Genomic DNA, 8,360 nt, shown 5'->3' on the forward strand with positions numbered 1-8,360 from the left:
ATAAAAGTTGTGATAAGAGAGACTTTGTTGCTAGGAAACATGGTAAAGAAAGAGAACTATGGGTTCAGAAACCCATGCCCTTTCCTCCTAAACCATCCAAGAAAAAGGATAATGAGAACTTTGAGCGCTTTGTTGAAATGCTTAGACCTATATTTTTGCGTATGCATTTTACGGATATTGTGAAAATATCTCCTCATGATAAGTATATGAAAGATATTGTTACAAACAAAAGAAAGAAACCGAAAGCTGAAATTTCCACCATGCTTGCTAATTACACATTTAAGGGTGGAATACCAAAGAAACTAGGAGATCCAGGAATACCAACTATACCATGCTCCATTAAAAGAAACTGTGTTAAAACCGCTTTATGTGATTTTGGAGCCAGTGTTATGCCTTTCTCTTTATATCGTAGACTTGATTTGAATAAGTTGACACCAACTGAAATCTCTTTGCAAATGGATGATAAATCAACTGCTATACCCATCGGTATTTGTGAGGATGTGCCTATCGTAGTTGCAAATGTTACTATTTTAATGGACTTTGTTATTCTTGATATACCTGAGGACGACAGTATGTCGATCATCCTTGGTAGACCCTTTTTGAATTCTGCAGGGGCTGTTATTGATTGCAACAAGGGCAATATCACTTTTCATGTTAATGGTAATGAGCATACGGTACACTTACCGAAGAAATAACCTCAAGTGAATAGAATCAATTTTATTGGAAAAATTTCAATGATTACTATTGGAGGTTTTGAATTCCCCCTCCCTACTGTCAAAAAGAAATATGATATTCTTATTGTTGGGGACATGTGTTGGGTAACATAGTAATTTCAAAAAAATTCCTACGCACACGCAAGATCATGGTGATGCATAGCAATGAGAGGGGAGAGTGTGTCCACGTACCCTCGTAGACCGAAAGCGGAAGCGTTAGCACAACGCGGTCGATGTAGTCGTACGTCTTCATGATCCGACCGATCAAGTATCGAAGCACAACACCTCCGAGTTCTGCACACGTTCAACTCGATAACGTCCCTCGAACTCCGATCCAGTCGAGCTTTGAGGGAGAGTTCTGTCAGCATGATGGCGTGGTGATGATGATGATGTTCTACCGACGCACGGCTTCGCCTAAGCACCGCTACAATATTATCAAGGTGGATTATGGTGGCGGGGGCACCGCACACGGCTAAGAGATCCAAAGGATCAATTGTTGTGTCTCCAAGGGGTGCCTCCCTCCCCGTATATAAAGGAGTGGAGGAGGGGGAGGGGTCTGGCGACCCTAGGCACGCCCCATGAGGAGTCCTACTCCCACCGGGAGTAGGACTCCCCCCTTCCAAGTGGGAGTAGGAGAGGAGAGGGAAGGAGAGGGAGGGGGAAAGGAAAGGGGGGCGCCGCCCCCCCTACTTGCCCAATTCGGACTGGGGGGGGGGGGGAAGGCGGCACGGCTGCCCTTGGCCACCCCTCCTCTTCTCCGCTAAGGCCCAATAGGCCCATTAGTCTCCCCGGGGGGTTCCGGTAAACCCCCGGTACTCTGGTATATGCCTGATACTCCCCGAAACCATTTTGGTGTCTGAACATAGTCTTCCAATATATCAATCTTTATGTCTCGACCATTTCGAGACTCCTCGTCATGTCCGTGATCACATCCGGGACTCCGAACTATCTTCGGTACATCAAAACACATAAACTCATAATATAACCGTCATCGAACTTTAAGCGTGCGGACCCTACGGGTTCGAGAACTATGTAGACATGACCGAGACACGTCTCCGGATAATAACCAATAGAGGAACCTGGATGCTCATATTGGCTCCCACATATTCTACGAATATCTTTATCGGTCAAACCGCATAACAACATACGTTGTTCCCTTTGTCATCGGTATGTTACTTGCCCGAGATTCGATCGTCGGTATCTCAATACCTAGTTCAATCTCGTTACCGGCAAGTCTCTTTACTCGTTACGTAATGCATCATCCCATAACTAACTCATTAGCTACATTGCTTGCAAGGCTTATAGTGATGTGCATTACCGAGAGGGCCCAGAGATACCTCTCCGACAATTAGAGTGACAAATCCTAATCTCGAAATACGTCAACTCAACAAGTACCTTCGGAGACACCTGTAGAGCACCTTTATAATTACCTAGCTACGTTGTGACGTTTGGTAGCACACAAAGTGTTCCTCCGGTAAGCGGGAGTTACATAATCTCATAGTCATAGGAACATGTATAAGTCATGAAGAAAGCAATAGCAACATACTAAACGATCAAGTGCTAAGCTAACGGAATGGGTCAAGTCAATCACATCATTCTCCTAATGATGTGATCCCATTAATCAAATGACACTCATGTCTATGGTTAGGAAACTTAACCATCTTTCATTAACGAGCTAGTCAAGTAGAGGCATACTAGTGACACTATGTTTGTCTATGTATTCACACATGTATTATGTTTCCGGTTAATACAATTCTAGCATGAATAATAAACATTTATCATAAAATAAGGAAATAAATAATAACTTTATTATTGCCTCTAGGGCATATTTCCTTCAGTATCCCACTTGCACTAGTGTCAATAATCTAGATTACACAGTATTGATTCTAACACCCATGGAGCCTTGGTGCTGATCATGTTTTGCTCGTGGAAGAGGCTTAGTCAATGGGTCTGCAACATTCAGATCCGTATGTATCTTGCAAATCTCTATGTCTCCCACCTGGACTTGGTCCCGGATGGAATTGAAGCGTCTCTTGATGTGCTTGGTTCTCTTGTGAAATCTGGATTCCTTTGCCAAGGCAATTGCACCAGTATTGTCACAAAAGATTTTCATTGGACCCGATGCACTAGGTATGACACCTAGATCGGATATGAACTCCTTCATCCAGACTCCTTCATTTGCTGCTTATGAAGCAGCTATGTACCCCGCTTCACATGTAGATCCCGCCACAATGCTTTGTTTAGAACTGCACCAACTGACAGCTCCACCATTCAATATAAACATGTATCTGGTTTGCGATTTAGAATCGTCCGGATCAGTGTCGAAGCTTGCAACGACGTAACCATTTACGACTAGCTCTTTGTCACCTCCATAAATGAGAAACATATCCTTAGTCCTTTTCAGGTATTTCAAGATGTTCTTGACCGCTGTCTAGTGATCCACTCCTGGATTACATTGGTACCTCCCTACTAAACTAATAGCAAGTCACACATCAGGTCTGGTACACAGCATTGCATACATGATAGAGCCTATGGCTGAAGCATAGGGAACATCTTGCATTTTCTCTCTATCTTCTGCAGTGGTCGGGCATTGAGTCTGACTCAATTTCACACCTTGTAATACAGGCAAGAACCCTTTCTTTGCTTGATCCATTTTGAACTTTTTCAAAACTTTATCAAGGTATGTACTTTGTGAAAGTCCAATTAAGCGTCTTGATCTATCTCTATAGATCTTGATGCCCAATATATAAGCAGCTTCACCGAGGTCTTTCATTGAAATACTTTTATTCAAGTATCCTTTTATGCTATCTAGAAATTCTATATCATTTCAAATCAACAATATGTCGTCCACATATAATATTAGAAATGCTATAGAGCTCCCACTCACTTTCTTGTAAATACATGTTTCTCCAAAAGTATGTATAAAACCATATGCTTTGATCACATTATCAAAGCATTTACTCCAACTCCGAGAGGCTTGCACCAGTCCATAAATGGATCACTGGAGCTTGCACACTTTGTTAGCACCTTTTGGATCGACAAAACCTTCTGGTTGCATCATATACAACTCTTCTTCCAGAAATCCATTCAGAAATGCAGTTTTGACATCCATTTGCTAAATTTCATAATCATAAAATGCGGCAATTGCGAACATGACTCGGACAGAGTTAGGCATCGCTACGGGTGAGAAAGTCTCATCGTAGTCAACCCTTTGAACTTGTCGAAAACCTTTCACAACAAGTCGAGCTTTGTAGACAGTAACATTACCATCAGCGTCAGTCTTTTTCTTGAAGATCCATTTATTCTCGATGGCTTACCGATCATCGGGAAAGTCAACCAAAGTCCACACTTTTTTGTCATACATGGATCCCATATCAGACTTCATGGCCTCAAGCCATTTTGCGGAAGCTGGGCTCATCATCGCTTCCTCATAGTTCGTAGGTTCGCCATGGTCAAGTAACATGACCTCCAGAATAGGATTACCTTACCACTCTGGTGCGGATCTTACTCTGGCTGACCTACGAGGTTCGGTAGTAACTTGATCTGAAGTTTCATGATCAATATCATTAGCTTCCTCACCAATTGGTGTAGTCGTCACAAGAACCGGTTTCTGTGATGAACTATTTTCTAATAAGGGAGCAGGTACAGTTACCTCATCAAGTTCTACTTGCCTCCCACTCACTTCTTTTGAGAGAAACTCCTTCTCTAGAAAGGATCCATTCTTGGCAATGAATGTCTTGCCTTCTGATCTGTGCTAGAAGGTGTACCCAATAGTTTCCTTTGGGTATCCTATGAAGACACATTTCTCTGATTTGGGTTCGAGCTTATCAGGTTGAAGCTTTTTCACATAAGCAACGCAGCCCCAAACTTTAAGAAACGTCAACTTTGGTTTCTTGCCAAACCACGGTTCATAAGGCGTCGTCTCAACGGATTTTGATGGTGCCCTATTTAACGTGAATGCAACCGTCTCTAAAGCATAACCCCAAAATGATAGCGGTAAATCAGTAAGAGACATCATAGATCGCACCATATCTAGTAAAGTACGATTACGACGTTCGGACACACCATTACGCTGTGGTGTTCCGGGTGGCGTGAGTTGCGAAACTATTCCGCACTGTTTCAAATGTTGACCAAACTCGTAACTCAAATATTCTCCTCCAGGATCAGATCGTAGAAACTTTATTTTCTTGTTACGATGATTTTCAACTTCACTCTGAAATTCTTTGAACTTTTCAAATGTTTTAGACTTATGTTTCATTAAGTAGATATACCCATATCTTCTTAAATCATCTGTGAAGGTGAAAAAATAACGATACCCGCCGCGAGCCTCAACATTCATTGGACCACATACATCAGTATGTATGATCTCCAACAAATCAGTTGCTCGCTCCATAGTTCCGGAGAACGGTGTTTTAGTCATCTTGCCCATGAGGCATGGTACGCAAGTACCAAGTGATTCATAATCAAGTGATTCCAAAAGTCCATCAGTATGGAGTTTCTTCATGCGCTTTACACCAATATGACCTAAATGGCAGTGCCACAAATAAGTTGCACTATCATTATCAACTCTGCATCTTTTGGCTTTAACATTATGAATATGTGTATCACTACTATTGAGATTCATCAAAAATAGACCACTCTTCAAGGGTGCATGACCATAAAAGATATTACTCATATAAATAGAACAACCATTATTCTCAGATTTAAATGAATAACCGTCTAGCATCAAACAAGATCCAGATATAATGTTCATGCTCAACGCTGGCACCAAATAACAATTATTTAGGTCTGAAAATAATCCCGAAGGTAGATGTAGAGGTAGCGTGTCGACGGCGATCACATCGACTTTGGAACCATTTCCCACGTGCATCGTCACCTCGTCCTTAGCCAGTGTTCGCTTAATCTATAGTCCCTGTTTCGAGTTGCAAATATTAGCAACAGAACTAGTATCAAATACCCAGGTGCTACTGCAAGCCCTGGTAAGGTACACATCAATAACATGTATATCACATATACCTTTGTTCACCTTGCCATCCTTCTTATCCGCCAAATACTTGGGGCAGTTCCGCTTCCAGTGACCAGTCTGCTTGCAGTAGAAGCACTCAGTCTCAGGCTTAGGTCCAGACTTGGGTTTCTTCTCTTGAGAAGCAACTTGTTTGCCGTTCTTCTTGAAGTTCCCCTTCTTCTTCCCTTTACCCATTTTCTTGAAACTGGTGGTCTTGTTGACCATCAACACTTGATGCTCCTTCTTGATTTCTACCTCTGTAGCCTTTAGCATTACAAAGAGCTCGGGAATTTTCTTGTTCATCCCTTGCATATTATAGTTCATCACGAAGCTCTTGTAGCTTGGTGGCAGTGATTGAAGAATTCTGTCAATGACACTATCATCCGGAAGATTAACTCCCAGTTGAATCAAGTGATTGTTATACCCAGACATTTTGAGTATATGTTCAGTGACAGAACTATTCTCCTCCATCTTGCAGCTATAGAACTCATTGGAGACTTCATATCTCTCAATCTGGGCATTTGCTTGAAATATTAACTTCAACTCCTGGAACATCTCATATGCTCCATGTCGTTCAAAACGCCGTTGAAGTCCCGGTTCCAAGCCGTAAAGCATGGCACACTAAACTATAGAGTAGTCATCAGCTTTGCTCTGTCAGATGTTCTTAACGTCGTCAGTTGCATCTGCAGCAGGCCTGGCACCCAACTGTGCTTCCAGGACGTAATTCTTCTGTGCATCAATGAGGATAATCCTTAAGTTACGGACCCAGTCCGTGTAATTGCTACCATCATCTTTCAACTTTGCTTTCTCAAGGAATGCATTAAAATTCAACAGAACAACAACACGGGCCATCTATCTACAACAAACATAGACAAGCAAAATACTATCAGGTACTAAGTTCATGATAAATTTAAGTTAAATTAATCATATTACTTAAGAACTCCCACTTAGATAGACATCTCTCTAATCATCTAAGTGATCACGTGATCCAAATCAACTAAACCATAACCGATCATCACGTGAAATGGAGTAGTTTTCAATAGTGAACATCACTATGTTGATCATATCTACTATATGATTCACGTTCGACCTTTCGGTCTCAGTGTTCTGAGGCCATATCTGCATATGCTAGGCTCGTCGAGTTTAACCTGAGTATTCTGCATGTGCAAAACTGGCTTACACCCGTTTTAGATGGACGTGGAGCTTATCACACCCCATCATCACGTGGTGTCTGGGCACGCCAAACTTTGGCAACGGTGCATACTCAGGGAGAACACTTTTATCTTGAAATTTAGTGAGAGATCATATTATAATGCTACCGCCAAACAAAGCAAGATAAGATGCATAAAAGATAAACATCACATGCAATCAATATAAGTGATATGATATGGCCATCATCATCTTGTGCTTGTGATCTCCATCTCTGAAGCACCGTCATGATCACCATCGTCACCAGCGCGACACCTTGATCTCCATCGTAGCATCGTTGTCGTCTCGCCAACTATTGCTTCTACGACTATCGCTACCGCTTAGAGATAAAGTAAAGCAATTACAGGGCGATTGCATTGCATACAATAAAGCGACAACCATATGGCTCCTGCCAGTTGCCGATAACTCGGTTACAAAACATGATCATCTCATACAATAAAATATAGCATCATGCCTTGACCATATCACATCACAACATACCCTGCAAAAACAATTTAGACGTCCTCTACTTTGTTGTTGCAAGTTTTACGTGGCTGCTACGGGCTGAGAAAGAACCGTTCTTACCTACGCATCAAAACCACAACGATAGTTCGTCAACTTAGTGTTGTTTCAACCTTCTCAAGGACCGCGCGTAGCCACACTCGGTTCAACTAAAGTTGGAGAAACTGACACCCGCCAGCCACCTGTGTGCAAAGCACGTCGGTAGAACCAGTTTCACGGAAGCATATGCGTAATGTTGGTCCGGGCCGCTTCATCCGACAATACCGCCGAACCAAAGTGTGACATGCTGGTAAGCAGTGTGCCTTGTATCGCCCACAACTCACTTGTGTTCTACTCATGCATATAACATCTACGCATAAAACCTGGCTCGGATGCCACTGTTGGGGAACGTAGTAATTTCAAAAAAATTCCTACGAACACGCAAGATCATGGTGATGCATAGCAACGAGAGGATAGAGTGTGTCCACGTACCTCATAGACTGAAAGTGGAAGCGTTAGCACAATGCAGTTGATGTAGTCGTACGTCTTCATGATCCGACCGATCAAGTACCGAACGCATGGCACCTCCGAGTTCTGCACACGTTCAACTCGATGACGTCCCTCGAACTCCAATCCAGCCGAGCTTTGAGGGAGAGTTCCGTCAGCATGACAACGTGGTGACGATGATGATGTTCTACCGACGCAGGGCTTCGCCTAAGCACCGCTACGATATTATCGAGGTGGATTATGGTGGAGGGTGGCACCGCACACGGCTAAGAGATCCATAGGATCAATTGTTGTGTCTCCAAGGGGTGCTTCCCTCCCCATATATAAAGGAGTGGAGGAGGGGGAGGGGGCCGGCCACCCTAGGCGCGCCCCATGAGGAGTCCTACTCCCACCGGGAGTAGGACTCCCCCCTTCCAAGTGGGAGTAGGAGAGGAGAGGGAAGGAGA

This window comes from Triticum aestivum, chromosome 6B (assembly GCF_018294505.1).
Source record: "Triticum aestivum cultivar Chinese Spring chromosome 6B, IWGSC CS RefSeq v2.1, whole genome shotgun sequence".
Classification (NCBI taxonomy): domain Eukaryota; kingdom Viridiplantae; phylum Streptophyta; class Magnoliopsida; order Poales; family Poaceae; genus Triticum; species Triticum aestivum.